The sequence below is a fragment of the Capricornis sumatraensis genome, chromosome 8, assembly GCF_032405125.1.
Source record: "Capricornis sumatraensis isolate serow.1 chromosome 8, serow.2, whole genome shotgun sequence".
Lineage (NCBI taxonomy): Eukaryota > Metazoa > Chordata > Mammalia > Artiodactyla > Bovidae > Capricornis > Capricornis sumatraensis.
This window is the reverse complement of record NC_091076.1, coordinates 106,101,604-106,118,260: the sequence shown is the minus strand read 5'-3', so window position 1 is coordinate 106,118,260 and position 16,657 is coordinate 106,101,604. Positions and strand designations below refer to the sequence as shown.

The window sequence follows — 16,657 nt, the reverse complement described above, 5'->3', positions numbered from 1 at the left end:
CGCTCTGTGCTAATGGCGCCTTCCCTCCCAAGTCTGGCCTGAGGGGCTCACCCCTGTGTCCTTGCTCCATCAGGTGGGCCCTGAGGTCGCGGGAGACGAGGGGCGTTCTTTTCCCTCACCTTCCCGCCCGCCGCCACAGTCATTCGTGTTTGGAAGATTGTCCTTCCAGGCTAGAGATTCCCACCACAGCTCTTTCTTTCCTCTCTTAAATATTTATTTGGCCGCACTGGGTCTCAGTTGCAGTGTGCGGGTTCTTTTTAGTAACATCACGTGAACTCTTAGTTGCGGCAGGTGGGATCTAGCTCCCTGATCAGGGATCGAACCCAGGCCGCCTACATTGGAAGCGCGGAGTCTTAGCCACTGAATCACCAGGGAAGCACCCCCCCGGCCCCCATGGCAATTCTTTCTACCAGCTGTTTTGCTGCCACGCTGGGCAAGACAGCAGGTGGGTTTAAGGCCCCTTTCCCACTCCAGACAGTCACTTCCTTGTCTCAGGTAAACCGTGCTCCTGCCCAGCCTGCCTGTTTCAAAGGATCTCTGATAGCCACTTCTTGTCTTTTCCAGGCCAGTATAATCTGGCTTCTACTTTACGATTTAGCTTTTAGAAAGTCCTTGGAAATCATCTCTTCTGTGCCTGCCCGGGAATGCTGCTGAGATGCACACGCAGGACAAGAACACTTAGGATATTAACTGCCTTCAGAGGCCAGCCTGTGTATAGCATCGTGAGTGCTTGTGAGAAGGGAGCTTCCTCTACCCGCAGCCACCAGTGGCCTCCCTGAAGCCCTTGACCTTAACAAACGGAAAATTCCTCCTGCCCTCCCTTGGCCCATGAGCTCCATCCACATCCTGTGATTCCAATGCAGCTGATCTGAGTCAGTTTCTCCGTCTCCTCCCTCCTTGGAGTAGCCACAGGGCGCTGTAAAGTTGAGGATGGTCCCACGAGTCACGTGTGCCCTCCAGGCATCCCAGCAAGATGCCATAGCTGGGGCCAGTGGTAGCCTGGGCCCCGTCCAGAGGGCCCACATGAGTTAACATCCAGATCTGATCCTCAGATCCCCGCCCCATCTCCAGTCCTACCACCGCACCCCACCCCACTCCTCTGAAGGATCAAATGGGAAAGTGTTGATGCCCCAGCGCTTTCAAACCGGCAACCTTGCCTGCAGGCTGGGAAGCATCCTGGGATTCTTTCTGCACAGTGTCTCTGTCTTGGGTAGGGAACAAAGTCAGGATTGAGCATTTCATTCTCCTGCACGGTGAGGAGGAGTCAGGGGCCACTGGTGAATGGCACGGTCATATGGAAATGAGTCCCGTCCAGGAATCAGACTGTCCCGCGCGTGCTGAATGCAGGACAGACGTGTGTCACTTGTCCCCTCAAGTCAAGGGCACTGCCTGGCTGTCTTGTCCTTGTTCCTGCGGTCCTGTCCAGACTCACTCGCACCCCACGCCCTGGGCCCCATCAGCGTCAGCCCCTTGAGAGTGTCAGAGGGCAGTCCTGGGGGGCAGTGGGACTCCCCGAGCACTGGGGGCTCCTCGCCGGCGGCAGGAGCGACCTCCACCGCTCACAGGTGGATCGATGCCGCTGGGGTACCAGCCGCCCAGCAGGCCAGGCCGGGCAGAACTGGGCACGCAGATGGCAGAGCGGAGCTCATCCTGGCTGGAGACCCAGCCACAAACTGGTAGCATCAGGCGGGTGGCCCCTTGCAGGCCGCTTTGGACCAGGACAAGGTCACCCTGGCTTGCCTTGAACGCAGGAGCTGGGAAATCCACCTCGAGGGTCCAGGTGACCCAGGAGGGTGGTGCAGCCACCCTCTGCCAGACAGAGGGGCCTCTCCCGCCAGACACCCCTTGAAGAAGCAGGGTGTATGTTGGGGTCTGCAGGGGGGTGGGGGGTTCTGCCTGCTGGACTCTTCTTCCTGAAGGAGCAGGTCAGTCTGATTCGGACTCAGATTATTGCTGAAGGTCCTTCTGGGCCTGAGCTCAGGCAGAGATGAGGGCGCAGATACGAAGGGACCCGCTGACCAGTCCTGGAGCCTAATGTTTGCAGAGGTCAGGGCGGGGCTGCCCAGGATGGGGCCTGCTTAGTGATCCGTGTTGGCACATCCCACCGTCTTCCTGCCGCCCCTCAGTCCTTGGTGGCCAGGAGGGCTTCTCCCATTCGCTCGAATAGCTGGACCTCCGCACATCTGCCCAAGGACGTCTCCCCTCCCTACCACAGCTTCTGTCTCTGTTATTTCAGCAGCAGTCCCGGTGCCCTGGGGCTATGGCATCTGCTAATAAGTGGGTCACCGCTGCCATCGCTTACATGTTTATTCTCACCGGTTCTGGGGCAGGAGGTGGCCTGGAGGCTCCAGGACCAGGAAGGAGGGAAAGTCAGGATGAGACAACAAGTTTCAGCAGCAGCAGTGACTTCATGGGACCTGGGGATTCTCGAGAACCATCCCAGGAGACCAGCCTGCACCCCCAGAGCACAACTCCAATGGAGACAGTGTGAGCGCTGTGCCCGGATATGCACAGGGTGGGGGACCTGGAAGGAAGCAGGGGCCATCGAGACCAGAGGCATGGCCCCAGAAGGCAAGCACCATGCTGGCAGGATGAGCCGTCTCCACGGGGGAGTCAGGGGTTGGTTCCATCCACAAATCCAGAGTTGAGACCTCAGTACAGTAAACAGCCCGGTAGTCCCCTGTTTGGGGACATCACCCTGTCTGAGTCCCATGGATCGGGACTCGGCCCAGCACCAAACCGGAACAAGTTGGGCGAGGTTCCTGGCCACCTGGGGCAAGGAGAGGGTTGCCGACGGGGCCTCACAGGGTCTGGGACATCCGGGTGCCTCCCCTTTAGGAGGGGGACTGTTTGGGGACCTGCCTAGGCTACCAGGGACGCCATCTCCTTTCCCTACCTTTTCCTCTCCCAGTGTCCGCGCCTCACCCCATTCTGGAGGCTCCAGGAAGGTCGGTTTGTTTTCATTTTAGTGGCTGCGTCTGGTCTTTTGCCTCCCGCAGCGCATGGACTCTCTAGTTGTGGCCTGCGGTCTATCACCCCGAGGCACCTGGGGCCTTAGTTGCCCGACCAAGGGTCACGCCTGTGTCCCCCACGTTGCAGGGTGGTTTCTTAATCACCGGACCACCAGGGACGTCCCTCCCCTTTTGCCAGTCATTCAGGGCAATCCCCTGCAGGTGCGGCCCGTGGAGTAGCTCCCCCAACCCCAGGCCGGGCCCACCGTGACTTGGTGGGGGTCTGTGGTCGTCCGCCAGCTCCTCTGGGCCCCCAGGAACACTTGTGTCCCAGGGTGTGGAACGCTCCCCAAGTGCCCAATCTGTGCTTCCAGCCCATGATCCTGGGTCTCTAGGAAGAAAGCATTTCTGCCTCACACCCCAAAACCGCGTGTACGCACTCCCCAGACAGACGCCGATATTGAGCAAATTCTAACTTCAAACAGTGGCCAGCACTCAGGTTGAAATGACTGACTTTAAAGGATTAGCTTGTCTCTTCTTTTTCAGGGAAATCAATAATACAGGGGCGGGCCTGCATTTTCCTCCCTTCCTTTTCCTGGGGAGCTGCTGCCCCAGCTCATCCAGGGAGCGGCCACTCGTGTTTTGTTGTGCTTTCCTCCACCATCCCAGCCCCCACCATCCCAGCCCCCGCCCTTTCTAAGTGAAATTCAGATTACACTGCCACTCACTCCTACACCAAGGCTTGTCTCTGGAGCTCCTTCCAGGGCACCCCCAGGGCCCGCAGCCGTCACCCCCCATTGGTGCCTGTGCCCAGTGCCAGCCCAGCACTGCCCAGCGTTGCTCCAGATCAGCCCTCACATTTCCGAGGAGATCTGGGTAGCGCCCCTCGCTAGACCACCACGGGACCCCCCCTGCCCCCTCCCCAACCCCCGGCACCCTGCGTCGTTTGGCCCCAGCTTCCTCCAGCGCAGTGAGAAGCTGCTTGTTTTTGTTCTTAATGCAGCTCTCGGGGACATGGGTTCTGTCCGCCGGCATTAAGCTCGCCATCCATCACGCCCCGCATCCTGCCTCCGTGATGGCTGATGCCTGACCCGCCAGCTTAGAGGACGGAGCTGACTCCCCTGTGCTGCCCGCTCCCAGCTCCCAGTAAAAACACCAAGCGGCGGGAGTCGGGATCACAAGACAGTCCCCTCCGCCCCCTCCCCCAGCCTCAGAAGCTACTCCCCGGGTGAGCTGGGACCCTCTGGCCTTCCTTCCGTCCTGCTGGGTGAAGGAAGCTCGGTTCCAGCTCCCGAGACCCCCTTCTGACAACGACAGCTTCAGTGTCTCTCTGACCCTGTTAGGACGTCTCCCGCTCTGTCACCTGGAAAGTAACGAGTGCATCCTTACAAACAGGACTTGCCCTGGGCGCCGGCCGCTTATACCCCGGGCCTGTGGGAAGCTGTCAGTTTGGCTTGTCTGGTGTCGCGTCCCTTCTCCCTGACCCCGGTTCCCCAGGCCCAGAGAAGGGCAGTGAGAGAGGAAAGTCATCTGTGAGCCACAGCTGGTCGCAGGCTCTGCCGGCAGACTCTGCTTCTAAGCAGCCCCATCGTATGAAACTCCCAACGTAAAAGACAAACTCAGAGGGGGTAATTACTTGTTACAGAACAGTTTGTTAATTTACAGAAGGACTCACGGCAGGTTTCTCTTGAGTTCTTGGTTTCCCTAGTGTGTGTAAAACACTGTTCTGTGAAAATTAAGTATTTATAAATAGAACCTTTAGAAGCCCATCTCTTGGGTAAATTCTAGTATCCGCATGTTCGTGTGTAAAGTGCGGGAATCCAGAGCTGGGCTTGTATAGAAACAGGCCAATGTGGATTTGGCATGGACATCAGAGACAGACAGACAGACACACACACAGCCCCAAGCCAGGAAAGCTTCATGGAGCATATTAAGAATATATCCACGGCCCACGCTCATGCACAGGCCAATTTGGTTGGGAAACTTCCAAATAGGTCTCCGTGGGGAGTGTTCATCCCCGCTGGGGACCTTCTGCACTGTGCTCTTCCTGGACCATTTTTATCCACACTTCACACTGATCTCGGGCACACCCTGAGTGCCAGGCTTCTCTCTTTGTGCTCAATGAGATCAGAGGGTAAGAAAGCTGGTTCTCCTTGCTTCCCGAGCGCCTCGGGTGGGTCCTGGCCACTGACCTGTGTGTGTGTGTGGTGTGTTTTCAGTGAGTCGTCTCAAGAAGCTGCTCCAGGGGCTTCTGGAGGGGCTTCTTAACCACTGCTCCTGGCGGTCCAGTGGTTAAGACTCCAAGCTCCTGATGCAGGGAGCCAGGGTTCAACCCCTGGTCAGGGAACTGGGTCCCACATGCATGCTGTACCTAAGAGTTCGCCTGTCACATTAAAAGCCAGCACAACCAAATTCATTCATTTTCCAAAAAAGAAGAAGCCGCTCCAGGAAAGCTCCCAAAATCCTCCAGCTCTGGTCATCTCCGTATCCCCTCTGCTCCAAAACCTCCCATTTCTGGGCAAACAGCTAAAAAAAAAAAAAAAGAAAAAGACTCTGTATTCTTTAAGGAGATGTTCTAGCTGTCAATTTCAGATTTCTACTCTCCCTTGCTTTTTTTTTTTGGCTTCATTTCCCAAAAAGTCTGGGAATGAACTGTGGTCAAGGAAGCGTAACAGCCTCTCAGGAGTTCTAAGGACAATATGAGTTGTTCTTAAATACTCTGTGCTAACTAGAATCAGAGCCGTATATGCCGAGCCATGTTCCTCCACCTGCTCTGGTCTCTCCGCTGCTTCAGGGCACAGATGAATCCGTAGTCCTTGCAACAGCCCCGCTGACTTGGGAGGCCGTGGCCCTCCCTGCGCGATGTTTTCTCTGTTACAGGGTGTCTATTCTAAGCAGAATCTGCTGTCTTTCTAAACAGTGCCCCAGGGCCCTGGCAGGAATGGTTTAATTAAATAAAGCACTCTTTCTAAAGTAATAACTGCGTTCCTCCGCGTGGCTGGTGTCCCAGCCAGTGGTGCTGGCCCTGCAAACCGTGCAGGGACTGACGGTACCTGCGGGCGCGTCCCCCAGCCCGCAGGCCGGCCCCAAGGAGAACGCAGGAGCCAGAGAACCCCAGAGGATGTGCAGGCAGCAGAGAGGGGCCTGGGACTTGGGCGTGATGAGACGGGGCTGAGCAGTTAGGGTGCAGATCAAGGATGACATCTGATTAATTAGCACATGGGTGGGCTGTCTCATGGGTTAGAGTAGACCAAGGCACGTTTCAATAAGGCTCGCAGTGCCGAGAGGGGTGCTGCAGAGGGCGTCGCTGAGCAGATGCTGCGTGAAGGCGGAAAGACAGGTCACAGGGCACTGCAGGGCCTCTGAGTTGAGCTCCAGGAAGAACTTGCAGATTGAGATGTTCTCTGGAAACCTTGGCAGGAGGAGGGAGGCGATTGGTGGGCCAGGTTGGGTGCTGATCATGGCTGGAAGCCTCACCAACCCCGCCCCCTTCCCCGACCAAGTTGTGACATCTGAGCAGTTCTGGCAGGAGAACTGCTCACCACCGTTCAGGAGGCTGCCCTCCACCCCAGGGACAGGTCACCCGCCTCCATGAATGCTGCTCAGCTCCCCCTCTCCCCAGGTCAGGACACGAGTCTCAGTCCACTGGGTCTCAGAGCCTGGTTCCAGGACCACTGGCATGTATGAAAAATATAGATTCCTAGGCTTCTCTGGTGGTACAGTGGGTCAGAATCTGCCTGCCGACACAGGGGACGTGGGTTCGATCCCTGGTCTGGGAAGAGTCCTCATGCCATGGAGTGGCTAAGCCCACGCGCCACAACTGCTGAGCCCTGGAGTGGCAACTACTGAAGCCGGTGCCCCTAGAGCCCGTGCTCGGAAAAGAAGAGTGGCCCCACCCACCGCAACTAGAGAAAGCCTGCAACGAAGGCCCAGTGCAACCAAAAAGAAATATAATTTAAAAAAAAACGTTGCTAGGTGACACCCAAGACCTAATGTAGCAGCACCTCGGACTGCAAGGCCCAGGAATCGGCACTTTGCACCAGTTCCAAGGGTGACTCTGGGTCCTCTCCCCCTTGAGAAACACTGCTGGTCGAGGCCCTCTCTTGCCGACACCCAGCATCCCGGGGAGAGGCCTTGGTCTCCCTTGGATCTTCCTCCTGAGGTTCAGCCAGGGAAGCGGGGGTCAGGGCCCTTCCGAACCGAGCCTCCCCAGAAACGAACGGGCAGGCGTCGCAGGCCTCTGGACTGGTGTCACGAGTCACAGACTGAAGGTGACGCCTCCTCTGTGCTCGGGCGTCAGTAGCGGCAGCACGCAGGCTCAGTAGTTGCAGGGAGTAAGCCTAGCTGCTCCATGGCACACGACTCTTCCCAGACAGGGACGCAGCCGCTCCGCTCCCCTCATCAGGCCGCATTCAGACTCTCAACGTCCCCAAGAGAGGGGGCGCCCCGGCGGTATCCCTCTGCCACCTTGGCCAGCGGGGCCCTGCAGGTGGTGCTTCCTCCCGGAGCCACAGTGTGCCAGCCCCATGGAGAGGCCTCTGGGTTCTGACCATCCCCCAGGGAGGAAGCCAGGGGTCTTCAGCCAGATTTCTCATACCCAACTCGACAGAGCTCCTTGATCAGCCAGCTCCCCTCCCCACGTCCAAGGTTACTGGGCACCCAGCAAAGAGTCCTGCCCTTTCCTGACTGTTTGGAGGTCGGCAGTCTGCAGGGGAGGGGTGGAGCCAGCCGCCTGCGCTTGCTTGCCGCAGGGCTCCCGTGTCCAGGCACCCGACGTCCTCCACTCCAGCCCCCGTGAAGAGCCCAGTTCCCAGCACCCGCTCTCCCTGAGCAGAGACTGGGGAGGGGAGTTGCGTGGGGTACCCGTGCATCCGGCCAAGGTGCCAGCGATGGCTCTGCCACCTCCTGTCCCTTACGGGACAGGGGTCGCAGCAGAAGCAGTCAGATGCCAGCTGGTTCCTGGAGGCACCAACAGCCGTGCAGGTCCTGAGGTCCACGGGGCTCACGGCCCACCCAGCCCAGGGTCGCATGGCTGGGGATGTGGGTGCTTTCTCCCAAGGGAGCCGAGGAGCAGGACCGACGGCCCAAAGGGTCCCCATCTTCCGTTAACACAGTCCACAATGCAGCGTGATACACGCTCGCCCGTTACCCTCAAGGCCTCCCGTTCTGAGGACCTGTCAGGCCTAGTAGATCCCAGCCTGGCTCCGACAACTGTTCCCCAGCCCCAGGATCACACGGCCAGTACCTCCAGCTTCCTCGCATCTGTGAGGCAGCGTGTAATAAGTTGGCCTGGCCCAGGGGTGGGACGACTGCCAAGTACCCCCTCCTCTCTTGTTCCTTGACATCCAGCAGAAATAGACCAGGACCCAGAGCTGTTTCCAGTTCTCGGCAGACAGATTTCAGTAGCTGAAAAGTGGGACGCGGTGAACCAGGCCCGCGGTGCCTGAGAAGTTCTCTCTGTGCCTCGGTTCGCTGAGCCTGGGGAGTGAGGTTGCTGTCCTCTCCTGCAGCTTTTCAAACCCTGCTGCCCATTAGAAAAACCCTGCCTCCCTCTACGAGACCTGGCGGCATGTTCCCCAACCAGGGATCGAACCCACAGTGGGAGCTTGGCGTCTTATCCACTGGAACCCCAGGGAAGTCCCAAGGCCTGTTTTCTTCTTGCCGCAGAGGGTTGCCTGGGAGCCCGCCCCGGGTTCATGTGCCTCCCTGGCTCCACGGAGCTCCCCACCAGGGCCAGCTCAGCGTTTCCCCACGGCTGTCACCGCTCCCAGCTGGACGGGGACATCCCTGCTCTGCCCTCTCTCCTCCAGCCCCACGGACTCCCAGTTCTAGTGTCTCAAATCCTTTTTGGATCTCATCCCATGAGAACAGGGAGGGCTTCCACCGGGGGATTCAGGGGTGCACCTTGGAGCCCCGGGCGCCTGGACCACTTGTCCACAGAGAGGTGCCCCTCGCCAGCCCTCTCCCTCCGATCCAGCCCGGCCACCTCCCAGCATGAGGCTTGCCCCAAGGTCATAAAGCTTTTCTGTCTTTGACTCTTTCAGCCTGGTTTAAGGTTAACCTGACTGCCATTTCCCTGCTCAGGACCCTTTAGGAATGCTTCTCTCTGTGTGAGGCAGCTCTAAACTCCTCCACGAGATGTGGTCTGCTCTAATCTCCCTTCTGGAACTTTCTCTGTCACCACCGCCTCACCCTCACTGGCCACTGACTCCCGCAGACGCTGGGCACTTTTCACAGCTCTGCACCCCTCGTGTGCCTTCCCCTTGCTGCAGAGTCTGATAGGCACTCACTTACTCCAGGCTGAGTCAGGGGCGCCCCCCACGACACCCCGTGCCATGGCGTTAATCAGACTCTCATCTACGTGTAGTTCTCTGGCCTCCCCAGGAGCTCCTCAAGGCCCGGAGCTGCACCTTGTCCAGCTTTGGGTCCAGAGCCAGCGTGAGGCCGGCCACACACAGCGGCGGTGGGCGGTGGGGGGGTTGCTCTGTGAGCGTCTGAGCGGACGACACCCCTTGGGTGGGCGGCCGCTGCTCCGGCCTCAAAACCTCCCTGTCCAGCCAGCCCTCCCTTTCCCAGAGACCTGGGCCGTCCTCCGCTCCTCGCTGCCGGGACAGAAGCTGCCCCCCAGAGAGGGCTTAGGGGCCCCCTGTCTTTGAGAGGACGGGCGCTGCAGATCGAGGGGAGCAGTCAGAAGCTGTCCAGTCGCCAGGAGGCTGGCTCACCGCCCGTGTCTGTCTCTGCCACCCCTTGTCACCTGGAACGTGAGCAGTGGAGTGTTACTGTTAGGACAGGTGCCGGCTCCAAAGTCAGGTCCCTTCCCCCCGCAGGGCCCCCAGCCTTCCACCTGCTTCACCCCACCTCCCTCACCCCCCCACAGCCCCTGACCCTCCGCAGCTCCTCGCCGTCGTGTTCTCAAAGCCCACCTCGTGCAAGGCCAGGCTCCTCGGCCTTTCACCTGGCAGTGTGGGCGTGCACCACCACCACCCCATCTCTCTTCTCACACTTGTAAGGAGCCAGGCTGTCCTTTATAAACCCCAGGGCTTACCATCATTGAGTGAGTGACTGCGTGGGTTTTCCACACTATTCATCTCCCTCTCCAACACACACACAAACCACAAGGGTTGCGGCTCTGGCATCAAATCCTTGGAACCCTGCCCACCACCGGGTACCATCTGGTTTTATAGCTGAGAAAGAGACAACACAGGCGCACAGGCTTGTCCTCCAATCAGAGGGCGAGGGAGGCGGCAGCCGTGCCAGGCTAATGCCACTGGACCAGCCCAGCCCTCCTGCCCCCGGCCCCCCGGGAGCCAGCCTTGGAGGGGGTGCTGGAGAGACTCTTTCTCTGAGGCATAATCAAGGGAGGGGGTCAAGTGCTCCACAGAGAGAATGGGCCTTGGATACAGACAGCCTGAGCTCTGAGCTCTGGTCTCAGCTGTTTTGGTTGTTATGAGATCGTGGACAAGTTAATTAGTTCTCCTCAACCTCAGTTGTTTTGTTTTTATTTTCCAAAATTGACAATAGCCGGCGTGTAGGGTGTCAGGATTAAAAAGCAATCTTACATGGAAGATGTTGTGTTTGGGCGCTCAGTAGGTGCCCGGTAATGTTGGTTCGGGCTTCTCTGGGGGCTCAGGGGTAAAGAACCCGCCTGCTGATGCAAGAGACGCGGGTCCAATGGGAGTGATGCCCCAGGGGCCTGGACCAGCCTGTGTCCAGCCCTCCCCTCCCAGATGGCACAGGCGGTCCCAGGAGCCCTGCTGCGTCGGCTCTATCCAGGTCCTCTTGGATGTTCTCTTCCAGGCCCTCTCCCCACCCCAAACCAACAGAACTCACATCCTCGGGGCTTGGGCAGCCAGAGTTGAATGCGCGTGCAGGGTTAGCAGCAGCCACCCCTTCCATGGCTCCTCCCTGAAATCACGCTCCCAGGCTCCCCCATCTCAGAGACAAATAGCGTTTTCGCCCGTCTTCTAGCAGAGGTGTTTCAGGTACCCCCTCCCTGGCCAGTCTGCATTGCTGCCCAGAAGCTGCCCCCAGAGTTGCATCCTCTTCTGAATTAATCAGGCGTGAGGACAGGTCTTTTCTCCCTGATCCCCAGGTCTGACGGGCGGTCGAGGTCCCCCCGTGTGGGTTTGGGTTCTTGCCTCTGTTCTGTAGTCCAGTGGCTGGTTAAGAACTCCCTGGGGGACCTGTGACTTCCGGCTTCTTGTTGGCTCTGCGCCCTCCTCTCCCCGGCTCTGCCTCCTCAGCAGGTACACACTCGCCTTCTGATGGGAGCCGCAGGTGTTAACGTGTCTCGGCTCTCGTTCAGTCCAAATGGGACTGAATTGTTTGACATGAGCCGACTTGGCTTTCTTTTGCAGATGTCGTGAGATGATAGCGGGTTTCTAGAGCTGACTTCTGTGCTCCAGAAGCCTCTTTAGAGTGTCTGGGCCTCAAGTCTCCACTCTTATCTTCAGGCATCACCTGAATCTTTCGTTCTATTCAGCAAGCATCTCCCAGGTACCTTCTGGGTGAGGTTTGGGGAAATCCAGGGAGGGACCCAGGGACCCTAAGCCGTGGCGACTTGCTCTAAGCAGCTCATTCGGGGGTTGGAGAGGCATCTGGCCTCCGTCTGTCTCCATCACCGCTTCTCCAGCAGCTGAACGTATTTGAAGGATCAGTGAGTAAGAGCTTGGCAGCACCCGCGTCGTGGCCGGGCTGGTCGTCTGAAGGCCGGCAGCCTCTCCTGGCAGGGGCTGTTGTTCCCACAGCAGGGCCACCCCTGCCCATCCTCTGCCCTCTGGGGGAGAGTGTCGTTCTGAAACCTCAGCCTCCGTTTCCTGCACGAGTGCTGGTCCACCACAGCGTCCCAGTGGCCTCCTCTCTGCGGCACTGCCTCTCCTCGCAGGGTTTTGGCTGATGAGCTGTGCTCAGGCTCCACCGAGCGCCATGCACGGGCCTCTGCTCTCCTTCCCTCACGTTCATCCTTCACTCGATGGGGATGAATGTGAACTCGCCCTGCAGAGTGCTTGGGCTGCAGGTCGTGCAACAGGAACAGTTCTGATCTAATGTGTGGCGGCGGCCCCTCACTTGGCTTCAGTTGTTTCGCGTTCCCTGGTCCCAGCATATTGGGAGGAGGGGTGGAGTTCACACCATCCTCCCTCGAGGGTGTGCTGCTCCTTGCTGGAGCGACGCTGCTAGGGCTGATGTTCACTGACTACCTTCTCTGTACAGGCGATGTGCTCTGGGACCTTCCCGAGCACTCTGAGGTCTTGCCGTTAGCTGGGACACCCTCAGGACACAGGCCCTCGCCCTGAGCGTGTGGCCTCGAAGCCTCCGGCCCCTACTCTGCCCCTTGCTGCCCTAGGGCACACCTCCTCCTCATGGCCGCGTCATCAGACGTTGTAATTCAAGTTGGGAAGATGTAAACTTCCAAACCAAAACGTTCATAGCCACTTGAGAAATAAAAATAGACTCCTTGAACATGTCTTCACTGCACTTCAAGGACGCGTTGAAAGTTCAGTTCCCATTTAGGGACGGGTTCGTGCTGAGTTGCCATTAATCCCAATTAACTCTTAACCCCTAGCCGCCCAACAAGGGCAGCCCTGTGATCGAGGCATCTGTGTCCTTTGTCACTTGAAATGACCTCCAAGATCAGTCCAGAGGACTCAGCCGTGCCCTTGGTATGTGTGAACTGGCTCCCTGGGGCCTGGTGTACTGCATAGCCCGCCCAAGGGTCTCTGTGTGTTTAGGTTGATCAGGCAGCATATTACCCTTCACCCTTCCAGAAATTGTTGCTCCATCACCCCTGCTGGATTAACAGAGAAGTCTGAGTGCCCATTCCAGTCCTAGAGCATGGAGGCGCCAGGTGGCTCTGCTGGCCTTTCATGTTGAAACTGCAGGGACTTCCCTGGTGGTCCAGTGGTTAAGAATCTGCTTTGCAATGCCGGGGACACAGGTTCAGTCCCTGGCCCGAGATGATCCCACATGCCCCAGAGCAACTAAACCCATGCCACAATTAAGACCTGAGGCAAATAAATATTTAAAAAAAAAAAAAAAACAAAACAAAACAGGGAACCTACGAGAATTTAAGTGGTGTGGTACCCACCGTGCATTTGGTGATTCGGTCAGGAGCCCCCCAGTGAAGATGCAAATGTTTGGCGAAGCTGGCAGGGGAGGCTGGCACCTGAGCGGGGCTTGAGAGGTGACGGAGAGAAGGAAGGTAGAGGGGGAAGGGGCAGTCACGAGGGGAGAGGCATGAGGGTGAGAACCAGCTGGAAGTGGGGAGAGGAGGTGTCGTGGTGGGGAAGCAGCCTCACACACCGGGGAGCGTGCACATCACAGCGGTCGGGGGTGGGGTGGGGGCAGGGCCGGGAGACGCCCGGTCCCGTCCACTGCTTCCTGGGTCACCCAGCCTCTTCAGACCCTCCGCCCCCTCATCAGCAAAGCAAGGCCCCAGCCCCTGCCTGGTGACCGTTCTGCTGCTCGTCTAGCTCTGTAGCTTGTTGCAGGAGGTATAGCTGGTGTAGCACTACAGATGCCCCTGAAACTGTGCGTGCGTGTCGACCACGAGCAGGTGTGCTTGGGGCTGAGTGTGAGGAGGGGACATGGGTGCCAGCGAGCTCGGGCCCAGGAGGGATCACGACAGGGACACGGGGCTCCAGACGGCTCCCCAGTCCCAACCTGCTGCCAGCCCTCTGCCCTCCTGAGTCCTCTTACTTTATGCATTGTTACCACTGTTACCGCCCCCCCTCCCCCCCACACACACCTCTGACTCCTCCGGGCTCCTTGTGTCCCTTCCAAGACTGTAAAAAAGCACACTTCTGTGGTTTTAAGCCACCAGGTTACAGCAGCCACCAGACATCAGCACAGTGAGGAAAGACTCGGGGGTCGTGGGAGCAGCCGGAGGTGGGTGGCGCCCTTAACCTGCCTTGGGACGCAGGTGGAGAGGCAGCCATGTCGAGTGCTGAGACTCCCGGTCAAGTTCGCCAAGTCCCCCCCCCAGGACACCGTGAGATCCGTGGCCACGTGTGCTGGGGACATGAGCCGCCTCCTGTCCACCAGGACCCCCCCGGGACTCCGTGCCTTCAGTGGGCGTCTTGACTCACCAGCTGGACGAGAGAGACCCACACACGGCCCCGTCTGCACCCTCCTGGGTCTCAGACTTTGTTCCCGCGACCAGTTCAAAGGTTTCATTTAGAGACCAAAGAATTCGTTCTTTTTGTTTGTCTGTTTTGTTTTGTTTTGTTTTTAAAGAGACACATTTGGCCACGGCAGTTGGTGTCTCTGCCTCCTGTAATGAGTCCAGCTCGGAGAGTCCTTGAACACATCCCGAGCTTGAACTGATCATGGCATTTGGGTGTCTGGAAATGGCTCGGGGAGCCAGCTGATTTATAATGTCACACAGGCTGGACAGGAAACCCAGGAGGACAGACTGTCTCCTGCCTTTTCATTCCTTCTTTGGGTAAAAAGAGAAGGGAAGACAGGCAGTGCCACGCGTGGCTGTTCAGCATCTAGCGGTGAGCTTGGGCCGGCTGGACCCCCGGGACCCTGGGGCCATTCCCCTGCCCAGACCTTGCAGCTGCACCGGGCCGAGCCCACGCACGCCGCCGGCCGAGCCCTCTGCCCTTTCCCACCGTGGACGCCGAGTCCGGCTGAACCGGTTTGCAGAGGACACCTGTTCCTTCATTAGCCCCAGCTTGCGCTGTGTCTTGGTCTGGGCTCCCAGTGTGGCGTGAGCTCCGCCCCGCACAGGGACTGCTGTTTGCCCGTCCGCCCTGCGTCTTCCTGGGCCCTGCGGTCTGCCTGTGGTCCCAACCTGGGGGGATAAAGAAAGCACATTCCAGCTGCTGTCCAGCCACAGATGTCACAGCTGTTGACCCAGTCTCTCCAAAGAACCCTTCACCGCCTGCCCCCAGCCTGGGGACAGACCTGTTGTCACGCAGGTGGACCCCAGAGAGCCAGCGGGGCTGGACCCCCCGTTCCCAGCCCAACTCATGCTCCCTGGCACTCAGTGGGCGCCTCACGTACACTCCCGGACTCTGCCCTGGGAGGTGGTCCTGTGTGCTCTGTCCCTTTAAATGAAGGGTCTCTCAGCAGAGTCCTGTCTACAGGGGGGTATGCAATGGGGCCTGTGTGTAAAAGGATGTTGACGTATCTCCCGAGGAGGAGGAGGATGAAGACGGGGTCCCTCCTGCAGAGGAGACCTAGGGCAGCCCACAGCAGCAGAATTCCCCACCTGCCTGCAGGGCGGGTTCTGTGATCTCCCTGTTTTTACACAGTAGAACCTTCTAAAACCCAGTCTTTAGGCCTCCAAGATGAGCTCTGACCCCCCACCACAAGCCGCCCACCACGAACATGTCTGGCACCCACAGCCAGAGGTATCGTAGGTCAGAAGCGAAACACCCCAACTCCAGGCCCAGGCACACCACAGTCTAGTTTCAAGCAGCCCAGGGTCATTGGAGAGCGTTTATGGCAGGTGGCTTGGTACGTGTTTTTTTCCACGTGACGTGTCCCGCCCCCATCCTTCAAAAGAGAAATTCATCAGTGGAAAGTTCCCCTGAGATGGTAATTTTCCTAAATGACTTGCTGGGCGCTGCAGACAGACTGGCTCAGCTGGCCCAGAGCTGGTGACCCCACACCTCGCTGTGTCCCCGGGCTATGCCTGCCATGCAGGAGACCAGAGTTCGATTCCTGGCTTGGGAAAATCCCCTGGAGGAGGGCGTGGCAACCCATATCCTTGCCGGGAGAATCCCACGGACAGAGGAGCCTGGCAGGCTGTAGTCCATGGGGGGCAAAGAATCGGACACGGCTGGGTGACTGTCACCTCACTGTCCCCAGGCCACAGGGGGACCGGCGAGGACTGCTCAAGAGCCCTTGTCCCTGCCTCCCCCATCACCCCGCCTGCTGAAACTGCTGCTGCTTCCAGAGCGGAAGCAGGGCTGGTTGTCTGCCCCCAGAAGGAAGCTCCTTCCAGTAGTCTCCGAGCCCTGGGGGACTGCCAGGAGGCCGTACCCACCCCGGCTAATTAGTGCCCTTGCTTAAGCAGCACTTCAGTCTTTCCTGTCATTCTCACAGTGATAATGGACTTGGATGAGGGGTCACAGCCTCTCCCACATCCTGCTCCCCTTCCGGGAGGGGCGGGGGTGGAGGGGACAGGCTCACCCCCCACCCCTGTCGGGGGAGCCAGGGACTGGCCACCAGGCCAAGCAGCTGGGATGCGTTCACCCGGATCCCAGGGCCAGCCCCGACTCCCCCAAAGTGAACCCTGCTCTCCACTTTCGGGCCTGGCACCGTGCGCTGCGTCCCTGGCAAGTGTCATCAGCATTAGCGTAATAAAGTGGCACGCTGTAAATGTTAATAAGGTCTGCCGCCTCCGCTACCGCTTCCGAGTGGCAGATTGGAAATGGTGCCATCCTCGTAACTCCACCCAGCAGCTTCTAATCGCTCCGCTCTCGGAGCAGCCGGCTTGGCATGGAGAGCCTCAGCTTCCCTCCGTCCCCAGCCCCAGTCTCAGTGGGGCCACGTTTATCCGCCTCCCTGTTCTCTTTTGCAGAGGGGGTTCAGTTTCCCCAGATCCCAGTTCTCTAAGGCCGGGTTTGAATTCTCTTCTGTTTTCCCCCTAAGGAAGCACTTGCTCTCCCTGTTCTCCAGAGAGGAAGGGCCACGAGGGGGCCAGTGCCGGCACCCCCACAGCTCCCACCCCCAACACCCGTCCACTCTGGGCTTCC

At 58.7% G+C, this 16,657-nt stretch overlaps 1 protein-coding gene across 2 annotated transcripts in view; it reads left to right on the top strand.

The window, feature by feature from the left end:
* TMEM104 (transmembrane protein 104) overlaps nucleotides 1-16,657 on the top strand; it is a 53,670-nt gene that overhangs the window by 21,833 nt on the left and 15,180 nt on the right. The gene's annotated exons all lie outside the window — the stretch shown is intronic.